We start from the raw sequence: 15,431 nt of genomic DNA on the forward strand, positions 1-15,431 counted from the left end.
ACGATCGATCAGACGAGATCAGCTGTTCAGGGTGGTATGGCCGTAGCCAGTTTAAATGTCACAAACGCAGTATATATAAGTGGTCAAAATCATCATTGCATGTATTTTGATGATGTAAATGTTACCATGTCTCCTGATAAGAAAAGAAAAGCTTACAGCACCTGGTATTCCATTCGGTCTCCCCATCCAAGTACTAACCAGGCCCGACCGTCTTAGCTTCCGAGATCAGACGAGATCGGGCGTGCTCAGGTTGGTATGGCCGTAAGCAATGTCAAATGTTACTAAAGCATTATATTAAGTGGTCAAAATGATCATTGCATGTAATTTTGATGATGTAAATGTTACCATGTCTCCTGATGAGAATGAAAAGCTTACAGCACCTGGTATTCCCAGGCGTCTCCCATCCAAGTACTAACCAGGCCCTACACTGTTAGCTTCGAGATCAACAAGATCAGGCGTGTTCAGGATGTTTATGGCCGTAAGCAATGGTGTGTGTCACAAACGCAGTATATATAAGTGGTCAAAAATCATCATTGCATGTATTTTGATGATGTAAATGTTACCATGTCTCCTGATGAAAATGAAAGGTTTACAGGATCTAGTATTTACAGGCGGTCTCCCATCCAAGTACTAACCAGCCCGACACTGCTTAACTTCGGAGATCAAATGAGATCAGGCGTTTTCAGGGTGGTATGTCCGTAAGTAACGTGAACTGTCACAAACGCAGTATATATAAGTGGTCAAAATCATCATTGCATGTATTTTGATGATGTAAATGTTACCATGTCTCCTGATGAAAATGAAAGGCTTACAGCTTTTAGTATTTACAGGCGGTCTCCCATCCAAGTACTAACCAGGCCCGACACTGCTTAACTTCGGAGATCAAATGAGATCAGGCGTTTTCTGGGTGGTATGGCCGTAAGTAACGTTAACTGTCACAAACGCAGTATATATAAGTGGTCAAAATCATCATTGCATGTATTTTGATGATGTAAATGTTACCATGTCTCCTGATGAGAATGAAAAGCTTACAGCACCTGGTATTCCCAGGCGGTCTCCCATCCAAGTACTAACCAGGCCCTACACTGCTTAACTTCCGAGATCAGACGAGATCAGACGTGTTCAGGGTGGTATGGCCGTAAGCCATTGTAACTGTCACAAACGCAGTATATATAAGTGGTCAAAATATCATTGCATGTATTTTGATGATGTAAATGTTACCATGTCTCCTGATGAAAATGAAAGGCTTACAGCATCTAGTATTCAGGCGGTCTCCCATCCAAGTACTAACCAGGCCCACCTGCTAGCTTCCGAGATCAGACGAGATCGGCGTGTTCAGGTTGTATGGCGTAAGCAATGTCAAATGTCACTAAAGCAGTATATATAAGTGCAAAATGTCATTGCATGTATTTTGATGATGTAAATTTACCATGTCTCCTATGTAAATGAAAAGCTTACAGCACCTGGTATTCCCAGGCGGTTCCCATCCAAGTACAACCAGCCGACCTGTTAGCTTCCAGTCAGACAAGATCGGCGTGTTCAGGTGGTATGGCCGTAAGCAAGTTAATGTACAAAGCATATATATAAGTGGTCAAAATGATCATTGCATGTATTTTGATGATGTAAATGTTACCATGTCTCCTGATGAGAATGAAAAGCTTACAGCACTGGTATTCCCAGGCGTCTCCCATCCAAGTACTAACCAGGCCCACAGTTGCTTCCGAGATCAGACAAGATCGGCGTGTTCAGGTGTATGGCCTAAGCAAGTACTGTCACAAACGAGTATATATAAGTGGTCAAAATATCATTGCATGTATTTTGATGATGTAAATGTTACCATGTCTCCTGATGAAAATGAAAGCTACAGCACTGTATACCAGGCGTCTCCCATCCAAGTACTAACCAGGCCCTCCATGCTTAGCTTCCGAGATCAGGATTGTTCAGGTTGGTATGGCGTAAGCATGTAAATGTCACAAAGCAGTATATATAAGTGTCAAAATATCATTCATGTATTTTGATGATGTAAATGTTACCATGTCTCCTATGAAAATGAAAAGCTTACAGCACCTGGTATTCCCAGGCGGTCTCCCATCCAAGTACAACCAGGCCCGACCTGTGCTTCCAGTCAGACGAGATCAGCGTGTTCAGGGTGGTATGGCCGTAGCAACGTTAACTGTCACAAAGCAGTATATATAAGTGGTCAAATGATCATTGCATGTATTTTGATGAGTAAATGTTACCATGTCTCCTGATGAAATGAAAGCTTAAGCACCTGGTATTCCCAGGCGTTCTCCCATCCAAGTACTACCAGGCCCACTGCTTACGCTTCGAGACAACAGATCGGGCGTGTTCAGGTGGTATGGCCGTAAGAACGTTAAGTCACAAACCAGTATATATAAGTGGTCAAATATCATTGATGTATTTTGATGATGTAAATGTTACCATGTCTCCTGATGAAATGAAAAGCTTACGCACTGGTATTCCCAGGCGTCTCCCATCCAAGTACTAACCAGGCCGTCCATCTTAGCTTCCGAGATCAGGATTGTTCAGGTTGGTATGGCGTAACCAGGTAATGTCACAAAGCAGATATATAAGTGTCAAAATCATCATTGCATGTATTTTGATGATGTAAATGTTACCATGTCTCCTGATGAAATGAAAAGCTTACAGCACCTGGTATTCCAGGCGGTCTCCCATCCAAGTACTAACCAGGCCCGACACTGCTTAGCTTCGAGATCAAACGAGATCAGGCGTGTTCAGGGTGGTATGGCCGTATGCAACGTTAACTGTCACAAACGCAGTATATATAAGTGGTCAAAATCATCATTGCATGTATTTTGATGATGTAAATGTTACCATGTCTCCTGATGAGAATGAAAGCTTAAGCACCTGGTATTCCCAGGCGGTCTCCCATCCCAAGTACTAACCAGGCCACACTGCTTAACTTCCAAATCAGAACAAGATCAGGCGTGTTAGGTGGTATGGCCGTAAGCAATGTTAAATGTCACAAACCAGTAATATAAGTGGTCAAAATGATCATTGCATGTATTTTGATGATGTAAATGTTACCATGTCTCCTGATGAGAATGAAAAGCTTACAGCACCTGGTATTCCCAGGCGGTCTCCCATCCAAGTACTAACCAGGCCCGTCCATTCTTAGCTTCCGAGATCAGACGAGATCAGGCTGGTATGGCCGTAAGCAATGGTGACTGTCACAAACGCAGTATATATAAGTGGTCAAAATCATCATTGCATGTATTTTGATGATGTAAATGTTACCATGTCTCCTGATAAGAATGAAAGGCTTACAGCACGTAGTATTCCCTGGCGGTCTCCCATCCAAGTACTAACCAACCCGACACTGCTAACTTCCGAGACCAACGAGATCAGGCTTGTTCATGTTGGTATGGCCGTGAGCAACGTTAACTGTCACAAACGCAGTATATATAAGTGGTCAAAATCATCATTGCATGTATTTTGATGATGTAAATGTTACCATGTCTCCTGATGAAAATGAAAGGCTTACAGCACCTAATATTCCCAGGCGGTCTCCCAACCAAGTACTAACCAGGCCCGACCGTGCTTAGCTTCCTAGATCAAACGAGATCAGGCGTGTTCAGGGTGGTATGGCCGTGAGCAACATTAACTGTCACAAACGCAGTATATATAAGTGGTCAAAATCATCATTGCATGTATTTTGATGATGTAAATGTTACCATGTCTCCTGATAAGAAACGAAAGGCTTACAGCACTAGTATTCCCAGGCGGTCTCCCATCCAAGTACTAACCACGGCCTTAGCTTCCGAGATCAGATGAGATCAGGCGTGTTCAGGGTGGTATGGCCGTAAGCAATCGTAACTGTCACAAACGCAGTATATATAAGTGGTCAAAATGATCATTTCATGTATTTTGATGATGTAAATGTTACCATGTCTCCTGATGAAAATGAAAAGCTTACAGCACCTGATATTCCCAGGCGGTCTCCCATCCAAGTACTAACCAGGCCCGACACTGCTTAGCTTCCGAGATCAGACGAGATCAGGCGTGTTCAGGGTGGTATGGCCGTGTAAGCAATGGTGACTGTCACAAACGCAGTATATATAAGTGGTCAAAATCATCATTGCATGTATTTTGATGATGTAAATGTTACCATGTCTCCTGATGAAAATGAAAAGCTTAAAGCACCTGGTATTCCCAGGCGGTCTCCCATCCAAGTACTAAACAGGCCCGACCATGCTGAGCTTCCGAGATCAGACGAGATCGGGCTTGTTCAGGTTGGTATGCCGTAAGAACGTCAAATGTCACTAAAGCAGTATAATAAGTGATCAAAAGATCATTGCATGTATTTTGATGATGTAAATGTTACCATGTCTCCTGATGAAAATGAAAAGCTTACAGCACCTGGTATTCCCAGGCGGTCTCACATCCAAGTACAAACCAGGCCCTACACTGCTTAGCTTCCGAGATCAGACGAGATCAGGCGTGTTCAGGGTGGTATGGCCGTACAACGTTAACTGTCACAAACGCAGTATATATAAGTGGTCAAAATCATCATTGCATGTATTTTGATGATGTAAATGTTACCATGTCTCCTGATGAAAAAGAAAAGCTTACAGCACCTGGTATTCCCAGGCGGTCTCCCATCCAAGTACTAACCAGGCCCGACCGTGCTTAGCTTCCGAGATCAGACGAGATCGGGCTGCTCTCAGGTTGGTATGGCCGTAAGCAATGTCAAATGTTACTAGAGCAGTATTATATAAGTGGTCAAAATCATCATTGCATGTATTTTGATGATGTAAATGTTACCATGTCTCCTGATGAGAATGAAAAGCTTACAGCACCTGGTATTCCCAGGCGGTCTCCCATCCAAGTACTAACCAGGCCCTTAGCTTCCGAGATCAGATGAGATCAGGCGTGTTCAGGCTGGTATGGCCGTAAGCGGTGGTTAGTGTCACTAAAGCAATATATATAAGTGGTCAAAATCATCATTGCATGTATTTTGATGATGTAAATGTTACCATGTCTCCTGATGAAAATGAAAAGCTTACAGCAACCTGGTGTTCCAGGCGGTCTCCAATCCAAGTACTAACCAGGGGCGACCGTGCTTAGCTTCCGAGATCAGACGAGATCGGGATTGTTCAGGTTGGAATGGCCGTAAGCAACGGTAACTGTCACAAACGCAGTATATATAAGTGGTCAAAATGATCATTGCATGTATTTTGATGATGTAAATGTTACCATGTCTCCTGATGAAAATGAAAGGCTTACAGCACCTAGTATTCCCAGGCGGTCTCCGATCCAAGTACTAACCAGGCCCGACCGTGCTAAGCTTCCGAGATCAGACGAGATCGGGCGTGATCAGGTTGGTATGGCCGTAAGCAATGATAACTGTCACAAACGCAGTATATATAAGTGGTCAAAATCATCATTGCATGTATTTTGATGATGTAAATGTTACCATGTCTCCTGATGAAAACGAAAGGCTTACAGCACCTAGTATTCCCAGGCGGTCTCCCATCCAAGTACTAACCAGGCCCTTAGCTTCCGAGATCAGATGAGATCAGGCGTGTTCAGGGTGGTATGGCCGTAAGCAATGGTAACTGTCACAAACGCAGTATATATAAGTGGTCAAAATGATCATTGCATGTATTTTGATGATGTAAATGTTACCATGTCTCCTGATGAAAATGAAAAGCTTAAAGCACCTGGTATTACCAGGCGGTCTCAAATCCAAGTACTAACCAGGCCCTACACTGCTTAGCTTCCGAGATCAGACGAGATCAGGCTGTTCAGGGTGGTATGGCCGTAAGCAATGGTAACTGTCACAAACGCAGTATATATAAGTGGTCAAAATCATCATTGCATGTATTTTGATGATGTAAATGTTACCATGTCTCCTGATGAAAATGAAAAGCGTACAGCACCTGGTATTCCCAGGCGGTCTCCCATCCAAGTACTAACCAGGCCCGACACTGCTTAACTTCGGAGATCAAATGAGATCAGGCGTGTTCAGTGTGGTATGGCCGTAAGCAACGTTAACTCTCACAAACGCAGTATATATAAGTGGTCAAAATCATCATTGCATGTATTTTGATGATGTAAATGTTACCATGTCTCCTGATGAGAATGAAAAGCTTACAGCACCTGGTATTCCCAGGCGGTCTCCCATCTAAGTACTAAACAGGCCCGACCATGCTTCGCTTCCGAGATCAGACGAGATCGGGCGTGTTCAGGTTGGTATGGCCGTAAGCAATGTCAAATGTCACTAAAGCACTATATATAAGTGGTCAAAATTATCATTGCATGTATTTTGATGATGTAAATGTTACCATGTCTCCTGATGAAAATGAAAAGCTTACAGCACCTGGTATTCCCAGGCGGTCTCCCATCCAAGTACTAACCAGGCCCTACACTGCTTAGCTTCCGAGATCAGACGAGATCAGGCGTGTTCACGGTGGTATGGCCGTATGCAACGTTAACTGTCACATACGCAGTATATATAAGTGGTCAAAATCATCATTGCATGTATTTTGATGATGTAAATGTTACCATGTCTCCTGATGAAAATGAAAAGCTTACAGCACCTGGTATTCCCAGGCGGTCTCCCATCCAAGTACTAACCAGGCCCGACCATGCTGAGCTTCCGAGATCAGACGAGATCGGGCTTGTTCAGGTTGGTATGGCCGTAAGGAACGTCAAATGTCACTAAAGCAGTATAAATAAGTGATCAAAAGGATCATTGCATGTATTTTGATGATGTAAATGTTACCATGTCTCCTGATGAAAATGAAAAGCTTACAGCACCTGGTATTCCCAGGCGGTCTCCCATCCAAGTACTAACCAGGCCCTACACTGCTTAGCTTCCGAGATCAGACGAGATCAGGTGTGTTCTTTTTTTTTTTTTTTTTTCTTTTTATTAGTCTTCAATCACAAATTTACACGTCACGTCAACTTTTGCACATAGATCAGAAAAGAAACAAACCTATCATAGTTCTCATGAATGTATCAAAAGAAAAATCAAACAATCAAACTAAATAAAAAGTACAAATCCAACTCTCACCAATTCAATAAAACTTCTCCCTTTTCGCCATCACAAATAAACTTATTCCCACTCATGAAAAATTCTCTCACCTCCTCTCCCCCATACTTGCAGTTCAGTTCAATATCTCTTTTCATTATTGTCTTAAACAAATCTTTAATTTGTACATTTCTCCCTTCAAAATGAGCATAATTCCTTCTATATACAACCGCCAATCTGGCATGGCTCAAAGTGTAGTTAATTAACCAAGAATTCACAGTCTTTTTCTTTTCAAGTAAACCAAACAGAAAGAGCTTCCTCCACCCCTCCTTCAGCTCTGATCCCAAGTCGCCAATGTTCCTCAAAAGTTTTTTCAGGAAATCAAAGAAATCAACTAACTCAAAACAATCTAAAAAAAAGTGAAAAAAAACTCTCATGGCCACTTTTACATACATCACACATTGCACTTACAGCATTATTTATTTTATGAAACACCACATTCGTATATATTCTGTTATGTTTTATAAGGAAATCGTTATTTTCACACTCTATACTGTTATATTTTATGTTCCCATTCAACCATATCTTCTTAACATCCAAATCATTGAACACGCCAGCCCAAACTTTCTCTGCTGCTGGCTCTTTTATCACATCAGCTATTAACCATTCATATACCTTTTTCAACTTCACATTTTCAAAGAGGCATTTCTTCTCTTTTTCAATCACATACATCTTGGGTGTGCGCTTGTCTTGCTTAATCACACAGTCTCTTTTAATAATGTTTGTCCATTCCAGAGGTATACTACTTTTAATCCGCTCATATATTCGGCTGACTTTTTCTTTGCTTTCCATACCATCTAAATCATTCACAGAATCATAAATACAATTCAATCTCAAAAACCCGGGATGACCTCATAAATAATATCCTTGACTTGTTTAATATTTGCCACCATGAATTGTGGCTCATACAGACTTTTATTATTATATTTAAATTTCTCATTGAGAAACAAGGTAGGTTAACAAACATTTGCAACCCATCCACTCATATTCTACTTTTGGTAGAAATTTTCTCCACGCTTCAAACACCTCCCTGTAAAACTCTGGGATTTTAACTGTCATTGATTGTTTGAAACCCATAAACAAACCATAGTCACCTATCCCACCCACTTCATCCACATATTTCCTTAAAAACTCCTTCCATCCATAGTTCAATCCACGCTCCATGTATTTTTGGATCGTTCTTACTCTTATTGCCGTTCTTTTCATTTCCAAATCAATGAGCTTCAGCCCACCCTCTCTCTTCTTCCCTATCAAAGTTTTTTGTGCAATTTTCACCCCTTTCCCCTCCCATATAAAGTCACAAATAGTTTTGTTTAACACATTCATAACCCACTCTGGCATGTCTAACACTCTCATCACATATACACAAACTGAGAATAACAAATTATTCACCACCATCACTTTTCCTTTCAGTTTAAGTTTTTCTCCCCCTCCATAGTGTACATACTGTTTTTATCTTATTAATCACTCCAGTCCATGTCTCATCTCTAGCCTCTTTGCTTGCCACCCCCAGACACACTCCCAACACCTTCATGATTTCTCCTCCACCTTTAAGCCCATTTCTATCCTCTCTATATCTCCAATGTACATGATCTCTGATTTAGTTTTGTTGATTTTGGCTCCTGATGCCCGTCCATATTTTTCTATTATCTGTAGCACCCTTTTCACACTGTTGTTGTCCCTGACCGTAATAGTTGTGTCGTCTGCATATTGATTGATGACACAGGTCCCTCCATAGGGCAACTGAACACCTTTCACCTCCTGGTCAGTTTTGATCAGCATCGCCAGGGGTTCAACAACTATTGCATACAGTAGTGCTGACAGGGGACATCCCTGTCTCACTGATCTCTCCACATCGAAAAGGTTTGTCAAGACACCGTTTACCTTCACTCGGCTCTTGGCACTGTCATACAGCCTCTTTACCCATCCCACCATCCTCTCCCCGAACCCAACTTTCTCCAGTACTCTAAACAGGAATCTGTGGTCTACTCTATCAAAGGCCTTATTCCAATCTATTCCCAGCACTACTCCCCCTTTCCCATCCTCTTTCATGTGTTCTATTGAATCTCTGATTGTGGCTATTGTGTCTGCTATGTCTCTTCCGGGTATGCTGTAACTCTGCGTGTTCTGTACTATGTTCCCTATCACTCCCTTCATCCTATTTGCCAGGACTTTAGTTAGTATCTTATAATCTGTATTTAGCAAACTAATTGGCCTGTAGTTTTCCAAATCTAACCTACTTCCTTTCTTTTTGTATATTATTGCTATTACACCCTCCCCCATCCTATTCTGCACTTGCCCTGTTCTTTCCATCCCCTTGAATACATCTACCAGAATTTGCGCTACCTCATTTTTGTACGCTTTGTACCATTCGATCCCTATCCCATCACTTCCTGGACTCTTTCCACTTTTCAATCCTCCTATGGCCTCTATCACCTCCTTCTCATTTATGTCTCTATCACACCATTCCCTATCCTCTTCACTCAGTTTCCTTTCTACACTTTCCATCACTTCATCTATGCTTCCTTGATCTATGTCCCCTTTCTTATAGAGATCCCCATAAAATTCTTGTACCCTTTCCAGAATCTCCACATAATCTACTATCTTCTCTCCGTTTTTGTCATTAATTTCCTTTATGTATGTTCTATTCTGTTTTCTTTTCTCTAACCCCAAAAAATATCCTGTGCACCTTTCACCTTCTAATGCATATTTTGCTTTACTTCTCAGAATCGCTCCTCTACATTTCTCCGTCTCAAACCTCTCTAACTTCATCTTTGCCTCCAAATAATTGTTTATATTATAACCCTCCTCATTGTCTGCTCTACTTAACTCTGCCTTCAATTTTTGTTTCAGAGCCTTTTCCTCCTTCATCATTTCCCTTTTCTTTTCTTACTATATCTAATACTAATTTGTTTAATTAAAGTTTTTATCTTCTCCCATCGTTCCCCTATGCTGTCGTCTAGCCTGTCATTTTCTTTATACACTCCTCTTCTCCTATTCTCTCGGTCTAGCAAATCCATAATCTGTATCTTGTACTCCTCTTCTTCAATTAATCCTGCGTTTAATATCCACATCCCTCCTCCTATCTCTTCTTTCTCCACCTTAATTCGAAACATGACCCCATCATGGTCACTGAAGCTATTTCTTTGATGCCTTATTTTGTCGATGTACCCAATAATGCTACTTTGCACCAACACCAAATCTATTCTACTTTGTTTTAGAACCCCATCTCTCATCTGCCTCCTTGTGTATTCTCTCTTCTCTTCTCTCCATGCATCTATAAGCCCCTTTTCTTTCATCAGCTCGGACAGCATGTTTCTCGATCTTTCCCATCTAAATTCAACTCCCTTACCTACATCTAGACGACTACATTTTATATTGAAGTCCCCAACTATAATACACTTCCCTGCGATTATATTTTAAGTTCTCTAATAATGCAACACTTATCTTTTTCTATATTTGGAACGTATATATTTATTAATCTGAATTCTATTTCTCTATATTTAAATTCTATCACCAAAATTCTCCCTGTCTCATCTCTATATACCTCTTTTATGTCTTCGACAACGTCCTTTTTAATCATTTTTTGCTACCCCCCTTGCGTTTCTAGCCCCATTATTATAATATATAGCTCCCCTCCATTCCTCTCTCATTTCTTTAACTATGTCCTCGTCCCAATTAGTTTCTTGAATACATATAATATCGCTGCGGTATGCAAATAATAGCTCTTTTATTTTCTCTTATTTCTTAGCCCATTTGCGTTAATAGAGGTTATTGTGGCCATGAGAGCAAAACTGAATATAAATAGAAACCAAAAAGTAAACATTTAAACCAAAACTATACAATCACATACCGATTTCGGTCCTTTTCGCTCCTCTCTTTCTTTGTCTTTCTCCGCCTTCCGCTTTGCTGAGAATCTTTGAAAGATCTTTGTCAAGTCTGGTTGTCCGTTCTCTTCCTCTCTTTCATGTCCATTTAATCGTCCTCGGTCCTTTTCTTCATTCTCCTTTCCTTGTTTGGCAGCAGGGTTCGGTTTCTCTCCACCCTCTCCATTTGCGTTCTTGTTGTCCGCTCCACTGGTGTTCTCCGCTCCACCGACATCCTTTCCACCAGTTTTCGGATCCTCCTCTTCCTCGATCCCCATGTCCTCCTCACCCTTGTCTAGGACCTCTGTTTGACCTTGGCCTCCTTCGCCGTCGTGGTTGTTGCGTCCGTTCTCTTCCTCCACTTCCTCACCCATCTCCTCCTCCGTCCTTCTCCTCTCGGCGCACTCCCGTGCGTAGTGGCCACTCTCTCCGCACCTGAAACACTTGAACTCCGGGCATTCTCTGAAGATGTGTCCCGGCTTGATGCATTTTCTGCACACTTGGATTTGTCTATCGTGGATCACACGGAAATACTCCACGCCCCTCATAGTTTCAAATTTAGTGGAGTATGGCAGCGATCTGACTTGCTCGTTGAATCGGACCTTTAAAAATCTCGTGCCGTCGGCAATGTCTGTGCCCGGCCACACACGGCGTTTAATTGCCGACAGTGGCCGGACCCCCCATTCAGTAAGTCTTTCCATGATCGTGCTGTCCTCCAGATACACGGGTAAGTTTAGGAAAGAGACGACCATGTCGCTGTTCATTATGTCACGTCCGATCACTGGCACTCCATTTATTCTTATACCATCAATCAACTTTGCCTTCCCGGCACCATCCTTCATCGTGATTTCGAATTTCTTGTCCGTCTTCATTCTACAACCTAAAATTTCCCCACACTCCTTCTTTACACCTTTCAGCAGGTCCATTACCGCGATTGATTTCGTATCTTCCACCTCCACCTCCACCGTCAGCTCCTTCTCAAACTTTTTCGTATTTACAGCCATTCCTTGCATCTGAGGGTTCATTGTATCTTCCTCCCCTTGATTCATCATTATAAGTTTAGGCGGAAAAAAAAAAACAATCCCCCGAACAGCTTGAGAGCCGTCGGGGAAATTACAGGGACGATAAGCACAAAAGATCAAATAAAACAACTATTCTTCTTATTTCAAACAAAGAACAAAAATATCACAGAGAAGTCAGGCAGTCGCTGTGCAAATTCGAAATTCGCGCCACTCGCAATCACCACTCCCACTATCGGGCGTGTTCACGGTGGTATGGCCGTATGCAACGTTAACTGTCACATACGCAGTATATATAAGTGGTCAAAATCATCATTGCATGTATTTTGATGATGTAAATGTTACCATGTCTCCTGATGAAAATGAAAAGCTTACAGCACCTGGTATTCCCAGGCGGTCTCCCATCCAAGTACTAACCAGGCCCGACCATGCTGAGCTTCCGAGATCAGACGAGATCGGGCTTGTTCAGGTTGGTATGGCCATAAGCAATGTCAAACATCACGAAAGCAGCATATATAAGTGGTCAAAATGATCATTTCATGTATTTTGATGATGTAAATGTTACCATGTCTCCTGATGAAAATGGAAGGCTTACAGCACCTAGTATTCCCAGGCGGTCTCCCATCCAAGTACTAACCAGGCCCGACCGTGCTTAGCTTCCGAGATCAGACGAGATCAGGCGTGTTCAGGTTGGTATGGCCGTAAGCAATGTTAAATGTCACTAAAGCAGTATATATAAGTGGTCAAAATGATCATTGCATGTATTTTGATGATGTAAATGTTACCATGTCTCCTGATGAGAATGAAAAGCCTACAGCACCTGGTATTCCCAGGCGTCTCCCATCCAAGAACTAACCAGGCCCTACACTGCTTAGCTTCCAAGATCAGACAAGAACAGCCGTGTTCAGGGTGGTTTGGGCGTAAGCAATGGTAACCGTCACAAACGCAGTATATATAAGTGGTCAAAATCATCATTGCATGTATTTTGATGATGTAGATGTTACCATGTCTCCTGATGAAAATGAAAGGCTTACAGCACCTAGTATTCCCAGGCGGTCTCCCATCCAAGTACTAACCAGGCTTGACCGTGCTTAGCTTCCGAGATCAGACGAGATCAGGCGTGTTCAGGTTGGTATGGCCGTAAGCAATGTCAAATGTCACTAAAGCAGTATATATAAGTGGTCAAAATGATCATTGCATGTATTTTGATGATGTAAATGTTACCATGTCACCTGATGAGAATGAAAAGGCTACAGCACCTGGTATTCCAGGCGGTCTCCCATCCAAATACTAACCAGGCCCTACACTGCCTAGCTTCAGAGATCAGGCGTGTTCTGGGTTGTATGGCCATAAGCAACGGTGACTGTCACAAACGCAATATATATAAGTGGTCAAAATCATCATTGCATGTATTTTGATGATGTAAATGTTACCATGTCACCTGATGAAAATGAAAAGCTTACAGCACCTGGTATTCCCAGGCCGTCTCCCATCCAAGTACTAACCAGGCCCTACACTGCTTAGCTTCCGAGATCAGGCGTGTTCAGGGTGGTATGGCCGTAAGCAATGGTGACTGTCACAAACGCAGTATATATAAGTGGTCAAAATCATCATTGCATGTATTTTGATGATGTAAATGTTACCATGTCTCCTGATGAAAATGAAAAGCTTACAGCACCTGGTATTCCCAGGCGGTCTCCCATCCAAGTACTAACCAGGCCCGACCATGTTTAGCTTCCGAGATCAGACGAGATCGGACTTGTTCAGGTTGGTATGGCCGTAAGCAACGTCAAATGTCACTGAAGCAGTATATATAAGTGATCAAAATGATCATTGCATGTATTTTGATGATGTAAATTTTACCATGTCTCCTGATGGGAATGAAAAGCTTTGAGCAACTGGTATTCCCAGGCAGTCTCCCATCCAAGTACTAACCAGGCCCGACCGTGCTTAGCTTCCGAGATCAGACGAGATCACGCGTGTTCAGGGTGGTATGGCCGTAAGCAATGGTAACTGTCACAAATGCAGTATATATAAGTGGTCAAAATCATCATTGCATGTATTTTGATGATGTAAATGTTACCATGTCTCCTGATGAAAATGAAAGGCTTACAGCACCTAGTATTCCCAGGCGGTCTCCCATCCAAGTACTAACCAGGCCCTACACTGCTTAGCTTCCGAGATCAGACGAGATCAGGCGTGTTCAGGATGTTATGGCCGTAAGCAATGGTGGCTGTCACAAACGCAGTATATATAAGTGGTCAAAATCATCATTGCATGTATTTTGATGATGTAAATGTTACCATGTGTCCCGATAAAAAATGAAAGGCTTACAGCATCTAGTATTCACAGGCGGTCTACCATCCAAGTACTAACCAGGCCCGACACTGCTTAACTTTGGAGACTCAAATGAGATCAGCGCGTTCAGGATGTTATGGCCGCAAGCAAAGGTGACTGTCACAAACGCAGTATATATAAGTGATCAAAATGATCATTGCATGTATTTTGATGATGTAAATGTTACCATGTCTCCTGATGAGAATGAAAAGCTTACAGCACCTGGTATTCCCAGGCGGTTTCCCATCCAAGTACTAACCAGGCCCTTAGCTTCCGAGATCAGATGAGATCAGGCGTGTTCAGGGTGGTATGGCCGTAAGAAATGGTAACTTTCACAAACGCAGTATATATATGTGATCAAAATGATCATTGCATGTATTTTGATTAGGTAAATGTTACCATGTCTCCTGATGAAAATGAAAGGCTTACAGCACCTAGTATTCCTAGGCGGTCTCCCATCCAAGTACTAAACATGCCCGACCGCGCTTAGTTTCCGAGATCAGATGAGATCGGGCGTGTTCAGGTTAGGATGGCCGTAAGCAATGTCAAATGTCACAAACGCAGTATATATAAGTGGTCAAAATCATCATTGCATGTATTTTGATGATGTAAATGTGACCATGTCTCCTGATGAAAATGAAAGGCTTACAGCATCTAGTATTCCCAGGCGGTCTGCCATGCAAGTACTAACCAGGCCCGACCGTGCTTAGCTTCCGAGAGCAGACGAGATCGGGCGTGTTCAGGTTAGTATGTTCGTAAGCAATGTCAAATGTCACTAAAGCGGTACATATAAGTGGTCAAAATCAATATTGCATGTATTTTGATGATGTAAATGTTACCATGTCTCCTGATGAAAATGGTAACAAATTCAAAGCCGCAATCTCTGAGGAAAGATTGCACTTTCATACAATTTCCCAGAGTGCTCCCTCCTGAGATATTCAGCTCTTTTGCTGTTTTGTTGGTTGCCATTGATGCTTGTTATTCGGGAAATGTTTTGTAAAACTTTGGACGAAAATCAATGAACCATGCTCTATTCAAGTGTGTTCGTTGTCATGCTTGCAGTCAATTTGTAACTCTGAGAAGCACTAAAGAATGTACAGATCCACAGAGGCTTGTATAAACAAACTTTGA

General features: G+C 42.1%; 10 non-coding genes and 21 pseudogenes across 10 annotated transcripts; all 31 read right to left on the bottom strand.

Annotated features, from left to right (window-relative positions):
* Nucleotides 1-149: 149 nt before the first annotated feature.
* LOC125002478 lies at nucleotides 150-267 on the bottom strand (annotated as a pseudogene).
* Nucleotides 268-586: 319 nt separating this feature from the next.
* Nucleotides 587-704, bottom strand: LOC125002404 (annotated as a pseudogene).
* Nucleotides 705-805: 101 nt separating this feature from the next.
* On the bottom strand, nucleotides 806-924 carry LOC125002427 (annotated as a pseudogene).
* A 101-nt stretch (nucleotides 925-1,025) lies between these two features.
* On the bottom strand, nucleotides 1,026-1,144 carry LOC125003253. Its single transcript, XR_007112114.1, has one exon. It is a non-coding gene; the product is annotated as a 5S ribosomal RNA (ribosomal RNA).
* Nucleotides 1,145-2,661: 1,517 nt separating this feature from the next.
* Nucleotides 2,662-2,778, bottom strand: LOC125002011 (annotated as a pseudogene).
* Nucleotides 2,779-3,092: 314 nt separating this feature from the next.
* Nucleotides 3,093-3,201, bottom strand: LOC125002512 (annotated as a pseudogene).
* Nucleotides 3,202-3,519: 318 nt separating this feature from the next.
* Nucleotides 3,520-3,638, bottom strand: LOC125001722 (annotated as a pseudogene).
* Nucleotides 3,639-3,951: 313 nt separating this feature from the next.
* Nucleotides 3,952-4,070, bottom strand: LOC125001420. Its single transcript, XR_007111676.1, has one exon. It is a non-coding gene; the product is annotated as a 5S ribosomal RNA (ribosomal RNA).
* Nucleotides 4,071-4,173: 103 nt separating this feature from the next.
* Nucleotides 4,174-4,291, bottom strand: LOC125002599 (annotated as a pseudogene).
* Nucleotides 4,292-4,389: 98 nt separating this feature from the next.
* On the bottom strand, nucleotides 4,390-4,508 carry LOC125001641 (annotated as a pseudogene).
* A 99-nt stretch (nucleotides 4,509-4,607) lies between these two features.
* LOC125002882 lies at nucleotides 4,608-4,727 on the bottom strand. The gene has a single exon (XR_007111845.1). It is a non-coding gene; the product is annotated as a 5S ribosomal RNA (ribosomal RNA).
* Nucleotides 4,728-4,829: 102 nt separating this feature from the next.
* On the bottom strand, nucleotides 4,830-4,940 carry LOC125002342 (annotated as a pseudogene).
* Nucleotides 4,941-5,041: 101 nt separating this feature from the next.
* Nucleotides 5,042-5,160, bottom strand: LOC125002891 (annotated as a pseudogene).
* Nucleotides 5,161-5,261: 101 nt separating this feature from the next.
* Nucleotides 5,262-5,380, bottom strand: LOC125001773 (annotated as a pseudogene).
* Nucleotides 5,381-5,481: 101 nt separating this feature from the next.
* On the bottom strand, nucleotides 5,482-5,592 carry LOC125002463 (annotated as a pseudogene).
* A 101-nt stretch (nucleotides 5,593-5,693) lies between these two features.
* Nucleotides 5,694-5,811, bottom strand: LOC125002759 (annotated as a pseudogene).
* Nucleotides 5,812-5,912: 101 nt separating this feature from the next.
* LOC125003102 lies at nucleotides 5,913-6,031 on the bottom strand. The gene has a single exon (XR_007111969.1). It is a non-coding gene; the product is annotated as a 5S ribosomal RNA (ribosomal RNA).
* Nucleotides 6,032-6,132: 101 nt separating this feature from the next.
* On the bottom strand, nucleotides 6,133-6,251 carry LOC125003062. The gene has a single exon (XR_007111931.1). It is a non-coding gene; the product is annotated as a 5S ribosomal RNA (ribosomal RNA).
* A 101-nt stretch (nucleotides 6,252-6,352) lies between these two features.
* Nucleotides 6,353-6,471, bottom strand: LOC125003046. The gene has a single exon (XR_007111915.1). It is a non-coding gene; the product is annotated as a 5S ribosomal RNA (ribosomal RNA).
* Nucleotides 6,472-6,572: 101 nt separating this feature from the next.
* LOC125001565 lies at nucleotides 6,573-6,691 on the bottom strand (annotated as a pseudogene).
* A 5,640-nt stretch (nucleotides 6,692-12,331) lies between these two features.
* Nucleotides 12,332-12,450, bottom strand: LOC125001380. Its single transcript, XR_007111637.1, has one exon. It is a non-coding gene; the product is annotated as a 5S ribosomal RNA (ribosomal RNA).
* Nucleotides 12,451-12,551: 101 nt separating this feature from the next.
* On the bottom strand, nucleotides 12,552-12,670 carry LOC125003012. Its single transcript, XR_007111881.1, has one exon. It is a non-coding gene; the product is annotated as a 5S ribosomal RNA (ribosomal RNA).
* A 320-nt stretch (nucleotides 12,671-12,990) lies between these two features.
* Nucleotides 12,991-13,109, bottom strand: LOC125001630 (annotated as a pseudogene).
* A 310-nt stretch (nucleotides 13,110-13,419) lies between these two features.
* LOC125002065 lies at nucleotides 13,420-13,528 on the bottom strand (annotated as a pseudogene).
* Nucleotides 13,529-13,629: 101 nt separating this feature from the next.
* LOC125003324 lies at nucleotides 13,630-13,748 on the bottom strand. The gene has a single exon (XR_007112182.1). It is a non-coding gene; the product is annotated as a 5S ribosomal RNA (ribosomal RNA).
* Nucleotides 13,749-13,849: 101 nt separating this feature from the next.
* LOC125002156 lies at nucleotides 13,850-13,968 on the bottom strand (annotated as a pseudogene).
* A 101-nt stretch (nucleotides 13,969-14,069) lies between these two features.
* LOC125003244 lies at nucleotides 14,070-14,188 on the bottom strand. Its single transcript, XR_007112106.1, has one exon. It is a non-coding gene; the product is annotated as a 5S ribosomal RNA (ribosomal RNA).
* A 102-nt stretch (nucleotides 14,189-14,290) lies between these two features.
* Nucleotides 14,291-14,409, bottom strand: LOC125002963 (annotated as a pseudogene).
* Nucleotides 14,410-14,510: 101 nt separating this feature from the next.
* On the bottom strand, nucleotides 14,511-14,621 carry LOC125002657 (annotated as a pseudogene).
* A 101-nt stretch (nucleotides 14,622-14,722) lies between these two features.
* LOC125002164 lies at nucleotides 14,723-14,841 on the bottom strand (annotated as a pseudogene).
* Nucleotides 14,842-14,942: 101 nt separating this feature from the next.
* Nucleotides 14,943-15,061, bottom strand: LOC125002629 (annotated as a pseudogene).
* Between the last annotated feature and the right edge of the window lie 370 nt (nucleotides 15,062-15,431).

This window comes from Mugil cephalus, chromosome 23 (assembly GCF_022458985.1).
Source record: "Mugil cephalus isolate CIBA_MC_2020 chromosome 23, CIBA_Mcephalus_1.1, whole genome shotgun sequence".
NCBI classification, from domain to species: Eukaryota; Metazoa; Chordata; class Actinopteri; order Mugiliformes; family Mugilidae; genus Mugil; species Mugil cephalus.